Source organism: Amblyomma maculatum, chromosome 6, assembly GCF_055883805.1.
Source record: "Amblyomma maculatum isolate TAMU_Amacu chromosome 6, ASM5588380v1, whole genome shotgun sequence".
Lineage (NCBI taxonomy): Eukaryota > Metazoa > Arthropoda > Arachnida > Ixodida > Ixodidae > Amblyomma > Amblyomma maculatum.
In genome coordinates, this window is record NC_139349.1 from 25,004,554 (window position 1) to 25,016,728 (window position 12,175).

General features: G+C 44.6%; 1 protein-coding gene across 3 annotated transcripts in view; it reads right to left on the reverse strand.

The window, feature by feature from the left end:
• The window catches only part of LOC146185282 (zinc transporter ZIP10-like), a 75,757-nt gene that overhangs the window by 39,917 nt on the left and 23,665 nt on the right, over positions 1 to 12,175 (reverse strand). The window lies entirely within an intron of this gene.

Below are 12,175 nucleotides of genomic sequence, written 5' to 3' on the forward strand. Positions count from 1 at the left end.
GAAAATAAAGCCGTGACACTTCTCGTTCGCGTTAGTTCCCAAAAGAAAACGTTAGTGTCGTGTTCGTATAGAGTACTCAAATCCTGTTCTTGCAAGGTACAGAATGGTGATTAATAGGACAAATTTCTGTAGGGAATTATTTTAATCTAAGGCTACCAACAGTAATTGGGTAGGATCGATTTCACGGAATTGCTTTCCATCACGAGCTGGCTGTGCGATCGAATGGTTACATCCCCATCCGTGAGGAACGCGGTAATAGTGGGATCCGGGATATTTCGACTTTTTTGGGTAAAAATAAACCCCAGGTGGTCAAAATTATATATATATTTACACTGTGCTGTCCCTCGTATCCTAAAAGCTTTTTGACGTGAAATAAAAAAATATCCATAGACAACATCACATCCAGCAATCATGAAGTCTATTTACTCAGCGAAAGCCGCGAGTGCTTTTCACTTTTTTAAGGCAGTGGCTAATCTTGGGCCAGAATTCACATTCGTTTCTAGCTATATTTCTTTCAATACATACCGGACTGTGCATTAAATTTGAATTCCCAACTGCTCCGCCGAGAGCGCTAACATGTGCCTTCCTCTAGCGATGACGTAAGCACCACACTGAATTTTTGAAGGCCCAGTAAATTGCACAAAGCTTATGTTCTTACCGTGTAAGCAACACAGAATTAAACTGAGCAAGAATGCTGTGACGGCATATTGACAATATACCTTTCGCAAATTCATCAAAGCGTTCACAGACTTTCACAAGCAGCTGTGGAAATTTTCAAATCATAGCAGAATTAAGCGTTAGCTCTAAACAATACTTACCCCCTGCTTATTTTCATCGAGTTTTCTTGTCATGAGGAAATCAAAAATTTGCTTTGCGACTAAACTCGTTTTCGGTTAGCAGCAAAATTGGTCAAAAATCTCACCATACAATATATCACTCTCTACTTTTACCTAGCGACATAGCTGCAGTTGAGTAAGCGAGAGAATTAATTTGAGCCTCAAATATCTAGCAAATCGACATTTGCACGGCGGCAGAGACGAAACTGGTGCTAGACGTGGTCGGAAAGCTATGCACATATGTTCTGTTCTTGTTGACGTAAACACGTTTACGATAGCAGAGGGCATAAATGACAATAGCTTGACTCGACCATATACCGGATAAATAAAATAACACATCCGCTAAACGCGTACTCAGATAAGTAATGGCCATAAAGGCGGAGCCCCACTGAACGTTGAAGGCCATTTTCACTGCCCAGAATACACTCTTGATGACCAGCACCATCGACCATTTCATCTTTTATTCTTTTTTCCACTATCAGAGACGCCGGAACTAATATCGTCTCGCAAACATCAGGAAACTTGTCTTGGCAGGAAAGGCCTCCGACGTCACATATGCTCGTACCGGCAGCCAAAGCTTTTGACCAGTCGATTGCAACGTTGCCTTGCGAAATCAGCCGACGCTAGTTGAAACCTCACAGCAAGTCTGGTCTGCTCAATGAGGAACAAACAACAGATGCTGGTACGTGCCACTGACAGGTAGCTGAAACGATGTCATGGCCAGAGATTTCAAACTCAACGGAGCTTCTCATTGCCGCTTTGTCTGACCACGACCCGCGACGCGAGCGCAGACATTTTGTAAGCACGTCGCCGCGCGCATCGAAAGTGCTCTTCTCGACAGGAAAGGCTGAAGGCCTTATCTCAATTAAGAGCGCTGTAGCGCCTTATCCTATCAAAATAACATCTCGTAGCCTCAGTCTTACTACGTGCATTGTCATCATTGGCTTCATATCATTCCAGGGTAAGTCCAGTTTGATCATAAACGAAGCATCACAAAGATTCGCACCTGAATATGTCCGTTACCATTCACAAAGCCCTAAGCGCTAGGCCAAACCGCGTACACATTTGAAAAATACAGCATAATGATACCGAAAATCGTTTATTTCTAAAAGGTTAAGTTATTATATTAGGTTTCCACTCCTATACAAAGCGATGTGATATATTGGCTAATGTTTTTGCGGTGTCTAAAGCAACTTTGATAGTTCCTTATAAAAAACGTGGAAGGCTCCCAATCAGCTAATGCCTGTGTGTGGTATATAACTTTTCATAATTTTACTGCATTTTTCAAGCTATATATAAAGGGACTTTAAACCGACTGGTTTCCTCACCTACACTAAACCGATTGAACAATCGCTCCTAGAGTGCTGATTATTAACAAGGGAGTCTTGGACTTCTCGTCCGAGGAGACACTCGGCCTCATTAGAGCTATCATTCCTATAATGACTGAAAAGGTCTGCAAGGTCGCTCCCTAACATTAATGCGGTGGTAGCGCGGCCATAATTCATTGTTTTCTAAAAGAGAGCTGTGAATTCACATACTTCACAGCCCACGCCAAAAATAAAGACCTTTAAAAGGAAGAAAGGTAAAATATTTCGGTTATACAATTGTTATAGAAGAGAATGAAGACTTAAACTTGCGTCCCTTCTACCGCAAAGCGAATGTGCTACCCGTTTCCGAGAGAGCATTTCTCGTTTTCTTCAAGAGAAAAATTACTAGTGTGTGCAGTGCATGCCAACAGCGGAACAATCAACAGACCTTAAAAAGATTTAATATTCACACTTCGGTCCCATAAGTGTTGTTACTTTGATCATTTTGTGTGTTTAAGTATATTTTTGCGACAAGTGTTTGTCGAAGCATGGTAATAAAGAAAAAACTATACGTCATGTAGGCACATACAGCAGCGATAAACGAGGACAATGGGGTTGCCGACATAGCGGATGTCACGAAAATTATGGATAGAGAGTATTTTTGACACGTTTGGTTCAGCGACGGGGCGGCAAAGCGGTGAGAAGAGATAAGACCGGATAAGGTGAAAGCTCCACAGAGAAAAAATCGGAGGGACACTTAAGCTCGGCATTTAAGGGTCTGTCGCAAGAGCCATAATGTCCCACTTAGAATTGTTTTTTAGCAGATCCTTGTGCGCACATGTACCTTGCATCTCAGTTCACCATGAATCCCTAAATCTTGCTTCCATTGCTTAACGCACCGTAGTAAAAAAAAAAAATTCAGTTATGCAAAAGACCACCCAAAATAGATGTACAGCCCAATCTAACTTCCAGCTCGAAGGAGGTACCCAATTTCGCAATTCCAGCCTCTTCGTCCGTGTTATTTGTGCTTTCGTAGTGCAACGCAACACTACGTTAAATCAGTACTCGACCATATTGCCTTCTAACTACCACTTGCCGGAGGCAAGCCTGTGATTTTTTTGCCCAAAATGCCTCCGCAGTTAGCGCGTCACCGGATGTTTTCGTTAACGAAATTTTTGAGCGCTGTCGCATTAATATTCACTGGTTTTCTCACGCAGATCGCTAAGGGCTTCATGCAGAAGTATCCTCTCATTATATTGTGTTAGTTTCCAATTGGGCTAGCCAGTGCGTATTCAAATTTTAAAACGTCATTTACACTGCAAAAAGCCGTGGGATGCTTTGACACGTCCTGTTATGCAGCAACGCGTGGTTGGGTGTGAATAAGTGGAAGCAGAATAAACTAACTGCTGTTCTTGAAATGCCTCGTAATAATCGTTCGGCACAACTATAGCTCAGAAATCTTGACTACTTACAGCACAAACAATATGTCAAGCGCCTATCAATAAAAATCCATAGCGCAGTCTACATTAATCTGTAGATATATCAGAAACTGACTCAAACAACAAAAACTATCCAAGGAAAGCATTTTTTTTTCAAGGAACTTTATTGACAAAACCAAATAAAATATACGAACACTGTTCGGACCGATAGCTCAGTAGGCTAGTGGAAGCCATTGCTATGGAAGCCATGCTAGAATACAATTAGTTTTCTCATTGTTCTTGATGTCTTATTAAAACAACATGATGAAAGTAATGAAGGATGTCTATACGCATAAAGCTCTAGAATAAGCGACAGTTAACGAATGTCAGTATCTAGTATTAATGAAGTTTAGCAAAGAAATCATGGTGACACGTGCGTCGCATGGAGTCCCTATCGTTCAAAGCGAGAGAGGTGTGTGGTCGGTGCGAGCAAGCGGTTGCACTAGCTTGCAACCAAGCATCGTCTTTACGGAGCGACAGATCCGCGACCTGAACTTTGACTCGCTGCAAACGAATCTTCGCGGTACAGATTCCGCCACCCCTTTCTACCTATGCGTGGAGCCTAAATTCGCGTCCAATCAATCAAGCAAGCAAACCACGTGTGTGATGTCGCCACGTGACGTGCGCTTACACTCTGTCTCACGCTGTCAATGATCATTGGATGGAACCAAGAACAGCCCAGTTACAAGTGTCTAGCGGCTCTCGACACTAGCAGCCGCACTGAGCTTTCGCCTCAGCCATGCTCCCAGCCGCATAGAGATAACAGGAAGGAAGCAACGTCTGTATCATAAGCAGTCATAATAACGCGTCATGCGAGAGGTCAACCGTTATCTGTGCATGTGTGTGTGTGTGGGGGGGGGGGGGCGGGGGGGGGGCGGGGGGGGGGGAGTTCTAGAAACGGTAGGCATGTCTCTGTCGGCTAGCCTTATTATTGCGAAAGCAATACTACTCGCACTTTCAAGCCGTCAGCGTGGTTCCGGCGGTAACCACGTTTGGCCTTTGACCTTTGACCTTTAGACGACCCCCCGTAGACGACCCCAAGCTGGCAGGAGCTGCCAACTTGCGTCTCTTGTTTCCGTAGTCCGTAGTGACATCACACCGAGCGGAGAAAAAACTGGAGACCAGCTCGGCTCGTCGGCGTGGTCCCGGCGGTAACAACGGCCCGCAAACATGGCGCGCCACGTGACGCTGTCACGTCGCACCCCACGTGACACACGGGCTGGCAGGAGTTGCCAACTTGGGTTTGTCGGCGTGGTCCCGGCGGTAACCACGGCGCGCCTCGTGACGCTGTGACATTACACCCCACGTGACACACGGCCTGGCAGGAGCTGCCAACTTGGGTCTCTCGTTTCACATGGGACGGTTATGTCAGAATCAGCCTGCTAGGACCCTGGCATTCACGTCACTCCTATAGACCACTAAGGCACGATCATGTCGGTTGGTTAAAGCGGGGCTTTATATGTGGGTTGAGGAAGAGGAAAAAGAGAAGAAGAACGCTCGGTCACCCGCAGCTTTCGCTTTCAGTCAATATTTGGTTCAGCAGCGTTGAACCCTTGTAAGTTTTTTTCGCTTGCGACTGCTCACATGATGTAGGGGAGATCAGGAAAGGAGACTGGGCGGTGTCGGGGGTATAAATATTGGTGTGCGGTTCTGAAGCATACCAACTTGTCTCTAATGCAGTAGAGCTATAAAATATTGCTGGGTGAGACACCACGAAGGACAAGCTGGGCATTCGGTCTCGTGGGTTTTTTTTTTATTCGCATCATACCTGTTAGTATCAAGAACACACATATTTTCTGGCACGCTTGCTTCTTTCCTGGAATATTTCTTATATAACTGGGCAGAGCACATCATCACAATGGAAAACAGAAAGAAGCATACCAGAACATCTTACGTGATAAAACTGAAAAATTCGCTTAGTTATATTCGCTGCTGCTGCCAGAACAGAAAGTCAGTCGGGTGCTACTAACGCGTTTAGGCTGACTTCAGTAAAAAACACACTCTGGACATAAAGCGTTCATGCCATAATAACTCTGGTGCATCTCATCAAGACATGTAGTGCCCGTTGGAACACATGTCCCAACGTAGCACTTAGGGTGGCATTCACCATATATTAGCCCCAGCCTGCGAAATAAGCATGACATTTTCAATACAGTTACAGCATCGGTATCTACTTCACCTACGGAACAATTTCTACGAGGCTGATACCTCTTACTGAGAAGGTTAGTGAGTCGTAAGTCCTACATGAGTGACATAGCGTTTCAAACACCCCAAGGCGCTTATCTGCTAACAATTACGAGCATTTTATTTCACAAAAGAAAATCTAAATGCGTTACACTGCACATAACAGTGCCGAGAAGAATCACAGTCAATATCCGCGAGCCGTATTTTTAATGCGAGAAAAGCCCAATATCTCAGCTTCACACCTGTTGTTAGACCAACTGGCATATTTGCAATTCCTCGCCTAGTAACCTCCTTACTGGCAGCCTTTTTCGCGCTTCAAGCCGGCGATAACATGTTTCACGTCGGTGGCCAAACCTTCAGCATATCGGGTTCAGCCTCGCTCAAGTACCATCCCACGCGTGTGCGTGAGCTCAGTCGACATGCTCTACCAAGCATACCAGTTTACTAGGGCGGATTCTAGATCACGGCCCTGTTCTAATTGCACGTGGCTTCTGCTATCTGCGTCGCAAGCATACCTTATCTTTTGTCGCATAAATCTAGCAACAAAGTCGTCATAGAAGGCAGCGCAGGTAGACTGCGACTAAACAGAGGAAAAGCATGCGCTCACGAGTGCAGCCTGTTTTGGCTGCGGTTCCTGCCTCTGCACCCGTTGGCGGGGCATTTGGGGGCAAGCACATGGGAGCGGCACCATATGCGCACGTGTTGTGGAAACCTGTGTGACTCCCAGTCGAAAAAAACTACAGAAAGTTTTCTGATGTTACGACAGAATTTCTGTGCGGTTTTTGACGGGAAACCTGTTGTGACAACAGAACATTCTGTAGTAACATCAGAAATTTCTGTAGTTATAATAAAAATGTGCTACAGAACTACAGACAACAGAAATATACTACAGAAAAACTACAGAACTACAAAAAAGTACTACAGAACTACAGAAAAATGTGATGGTTACGACAGAACTACAGGATATTTTGTCGTATTTCACTAAAGGCTTTGGTGTTTGTGGGCAGAGGCGGAGAGTATTTGCAAGTAGGGGTAGCTGCGTGTACGTGCGCGCCCTTACAAAAAAGCTTAATGAGTTTCTGATTAAATGGTAATTACATTCCTCATTATGCACATTAATATTTCTATACATTTTCTTGATGCATTTTTGATGAGTTTCACAAGGTAGTTGGCCACCGTGTTTCTGGTTGGTATCTAATGTGTGCATTTCTTGTGTGTTGTTCATGAGTGTTGACCAATGAGCACTTTTGGATAAAAAGTAAAACCTAAAACGTAGCGAAGCACATCAACTACATTAAAAAAAGCTAAAAAATAAAAAAAAATAGAACTAAGCAAAAAAAAAAAGTGCTCCTCTGGCGCGACTCGAACTCGGTACCTTTTACTCCGCAGCTTTCTACGCTAACCACTGGGCCACTCGGGGAGCTTGTAATGTTGGTAACGTATATGCTTCTTATGTCTGGACTGCATTCATAAGATTGGGACATAATGTTTCGAAGCATGTTTTGAAGTGTACAGGCCATTGCGGCTGCTCCAACAATTACAACTTCTTGACCTTTAGAACTTGCATCTAATGTTCTAGATACCTATGCGCACTATTTTGTCCACTGCAGTCATTTTAACATGTCGAGTTTGGCATCGCTGGCAAATTTATCAGCGCTGGCTCTTCGGTGGTTGCTACCTTGGGCGTAATTTTCGCTGAACACGGAGCTGTAGCACGAACCTTTAAGGAAAAAAGTGCGACCAAGCTTCAATACCGGCAAGCGCAGCAGCGCCAACACTATTTTACTGGTAACTAAATCTTATTTGTATCTAAACATTTCGGGAAGCGTTGCGATGACTGAGGGCTCGGCTAATCTATACGCAGAGCAAGGAGCTCGAAAGCTTAAGAAACACGCAAAATATCATGCATTATAAAGAAGGCATTGCTTCTCGTGCCCTGGTCGCGCACATGCTTCCAGGACGGTCCAGTTCCGAGTCAACGCACGGCTCGGGTTACGTCCGCGCGTCGTCGTCGGCGCAGGCCGGGGTACCCCTGCTGGTCGTGCACCAAGCAGTTTACGCGCATAGCATGTGACTGGCAGTATGGTATAGTAGACTACAATGAGCCGTTGCTCTGAGACTCTCTTTAATAATCGATAACGACAGAAATGCTGCGGTGAAAATTATAAACGGATGTTCACTGTTTCTTTTCAAACTTTATTGAAGCACGAAAACATTATGTTTAAGCACTATTACCGGTAATTAGCACTCAAAAAAATAATTTTCCACAGGGCGCGAAACGTTGAGCATTCTAAATTTTTATCAGTATTACATGTTTTGCATCGCCCATGCAACGTGCAATATGCTTCTCTCAGCCTCACGGGTTGCTCGCTCGTGCAGACATTCAGCGCATGACACGGTAACTAATAATCACTTCCCTCTTTCTTCACTTCAGCGCTTTTTGTATTTTGGAACATGACACATTTCAAAATACAAAAAGCGCGCAAATGAAGCAAGCGATTCAACTTGCAGCTTTGAGGGGTGAATTGTGACTTAAAAATCGGTATTAAAATAAGAAACACGTGTGTAATGCTTTCCTCATAACTATCGCATATCATACATTCCGGCGCCGACATGGTTTTAGACACCAAGTGCGGAGGGAAGCAAAACCCTTAGATGAGGCGCCCTGCTTTTCTCAAACCAAAATACACACGCCTGTGCATTTGAAATTATTTCATTAGCAGTGTGTACCACGTCTCTTATGAGTTACTGATGAAGGCCGAAGAAAATTTTCACGTAATGAATATCTCTGTGGTATGGCGAAAACAACACAGCGCAAAGAACTATAGGCCCGCTTGGGTAAGCAAATGACACCACTGGAGACAGATTTCAAGCTGCCGCATAGCTGTTACCTCAGCTGCGAATGCGGAAGAGACGGTAGTACGTCATGGGTGGGGTCGAACATCGCACCCTTGTGTTTACCTTGGCTAGCTCTGCGAGCTATCGCGGCTAGGAAAACGCCAAGACCGCGCTCAGAATACATTAACACGAGAGTATACAGGCCGCAAGCGCAACGCCCTTCCGGAATGCCACTCTCGTTTAATCATCGCTTGAACGGTATGCATCACGCTGTTGACAACGCGAAAATGCTCGAACTTTTTAAGGACACAGGCGGCATATGTAGAAAGCTGGGAATGTTGGTGTTTTAGTTTTGAAGACACAGTATTAGTGTAAAACCACAAAGACGACGAATGGAAAGAAAACATCGCAAAAGCTGGATGCCTAGCGCCTGTGGTGTCTCCTCCTTGTTCTTCGCCGTTGTGGTCCCGTGCTAGTATTAGTATGTATTTGTAGCGAAAATCGCGCTATGCGCGAGCGTATAAACACCGGCCTCGAGCGCAGCCTCAGTCCAGCTTACTTCTTTGATATTACGTACACCCGCAGTCAAAAGTTTAGAGGGCACAGTATTAGCGAACACATTTCATCACCATCCCCAAACGCAGTCTGATACAAATTAATCAAGCTTTATTTTGAGTATGAAAATATCACGGTATATACGAAATTGTCCCTGAGGGTAAATAAAACACGTATTGTTACCAAATTCATATTTACACACATTGACAGCCCGTTTACATGTGGCTGTTCTAAAGTAACGTCCACACAGAGGTGAATGCCACATTGAAAAGCACGAAGTCTAATTGGTGCTTATAGGCTTTAAAGGATCATTTTAACTAAATACAGTGTGGATTTCTTTCTTTCTCTGTGATTTACAAACTGCACAAAAGATTCAAAGTCAGTAGAGCTTTTTCTTTTTCTTTTTTTCGTTTCGATCTAGCTTATTGCACCTTGCTTATTCCTCCTGCTTGAATCGTTTTGAAAAAGAAAAATCTCTTTACTTCCATCACGAACGTCAACAGAAATCGGGAGGCGGCTACGACAGAAAACGCCCCGCATATTAAACACCTCTTCTCGGCGTAGCCATCTGTTATTAAACTGACCACAGCAGAGAACAGGCTGAGACGAGCACTTCGCACCAACAACGTCACGCTCCGGCCAATGTCCTCAGCTCAGCGAAGGACGTTTTCTCGCGCCTACACAAGGAGGCGCACGCCCAGAGGCCTTCAATGCCGTCTCAAGGCGAGCGGCATCCATGCGTAACAGCGCGGAAAGCTAGAGGCATCAGCGGTGCGCTACCTTCCTAGCAGGTCAGCAGAGAAGATAAGTGAGTCAATACAAGTTCAAGGAGCTCTGGCTGCACCGCAGCAGAAGCAAGCTGGCAAAAGATGAAGTTATAAATGCCTCGTCGAGAGTCCTTACTCATTTTCAGCTTGAGGACTAAATATTGGGCTATTGTTACAAAACTAATTTATGACAGTACGGTTTCTCCTTGGCTGGCGAGTTAATCGCCTCTTGTGGCCATCAGACGACCAGTCTGCCTTTTTTGACGCTTTTGCAGCGGTCATTCGTTTGATCATGTCTCTAGAAATACCTTTTCCTAGTAAGACCTTTCCAATTTGCAATACGGCAGGTATTTCCGCGAATAAAGTTTTTCTCTTTCTCGTATTAGTGGCTGAGTAATTTTTTTTTCGAAGAGTTTGCCACAAGGCATAAGTTGAGAAAGGGGAATGGGATGCAGGAGATAGAAAGTTAAAAGAAGGAATGAAGTCCAGTTGTGCCTATGTATTCGAGAAGGTTGGCAGTATAGCGATTGTCCATACCGGCTGAGTAATTAGTGACCTTGACTGCTGAAGAAAATGAGGTGGGAATAAATCACGCAGCGGCGGCGATTTTTCAATGGAGGCGAAAAGCAAGGCGCCCATGTGCTGTGCGATGTCAGTGCACGTTAAAGATCCCCGGGAGGTCTAAAATTCCGGAGCCTGCCACTACCAGGTCTCTCATAGTCTGAATCGCTTTGGAGCGGAAAATCCCTCAGATGAGCCCCAATGTTTGCCTCCTTATAGCACTCAGTTGCCACCTGAGATGTAGGGCTGGCAGGTAGCCTTGGGGACAAAGATGAAAATTACCCATTGTGAAAAATAAAGGCAATAAATTTGGGAAACCGACATAGCTGAAGCATACCCCAACTCTATGTTAAGGCCGCTCGCTTGACGGTTTCCATTGCACATACGGCGTTTTAGTGTCTACAAAAATATCCCCTCGACAAGCTAAAGTCAAATGCAGGGACTACATTCTAAGTACATCACGGGCTAAACAAGTTCGGACTTTCTTATGGAAAAAGGATGGAGGTCACATATGGTATGTCAGTCTCATGATCGTTGTGTCGTTTCGTGAACGTTTGGACAAACAGCGACTGCTTTGAAAGTTGTGGAAAACACTCGAAAGCACCTGTTCCCCGTTGACGACACTAAACGTTGCCCAACATCCATCATCGCCCGGTGTCTTTCAAGCTTTAAGCTCATCAAAACATGAAATTTCGACACCGGTTGCTTCATCTCTAAACTCACCATCTGCGCTCTCAAATCATGGAAATCAGCTCCTCAGCTTGCACTCTTTCCGGCATTTTCTCGAGTGTGCAACTTCATCTGCAATTCATTCTCCCAAAGATGGAGCGTGTTGCTCTTTCCGTTGCCACCATAATGCTACAAGTGCCGTTTATCTTAGTCGCGCATAATACGCGTTTTGTCTATGAACTTCCATTTAGCGTTACTCCTTGGACTCATCACGACGTCTTTGGGCTCACACACTCGTCTGAGGTTTCGAAATAAGGGACACGGCTCACTTAACTCGACGGCAGTAACACGATGAAAGTGTGTAGCTGTATTTGCTTCTCTTAAAATCAGCTATTATTTCCACTCCTGTACGACGTAAAAATCAAACAACTTTAAGAGTACCATAGAGTGGTCTTTCCCGTAATGCAGTGCGTAAAAAGTAAGTCTTAAGTAAATTCTGTCTCAAGAAAGATAAAGTGTGAAAACAGATGTCCTTTATATACAACGTCGCATGATCCAGCACCCTCCAGCAACGTTCAGCACCGCATCCTTTTTCGCGAGTTAACCATCACTATTCAGCAAAACCAGAGAATGACATCTGATGTCAATTTCCGTTATGTAGGCCAGCTTCGTGGTTCTTTTCTGCAAAATTTTATACATGCAGGCAAAACGGGATATAGTCTTAACATCTCAGAAGACGTGACTCACTCCTCACGCCATGGAGCAGGTACGGCGATAGAATCACTGCCACAGCGGTTTCACCTGTCCGGGCAGCACTCGTTCAGGATAACACAGAATGTGGATGAAAAAAGCGCACGGGCAGGCTATTAGTAAACAATACCCTCCAGCGTAGCGTACGTCGATGGGGGGCCGTATATAATACATACATACATACATACATACATACATACATACATACATACATACATACATACATACAT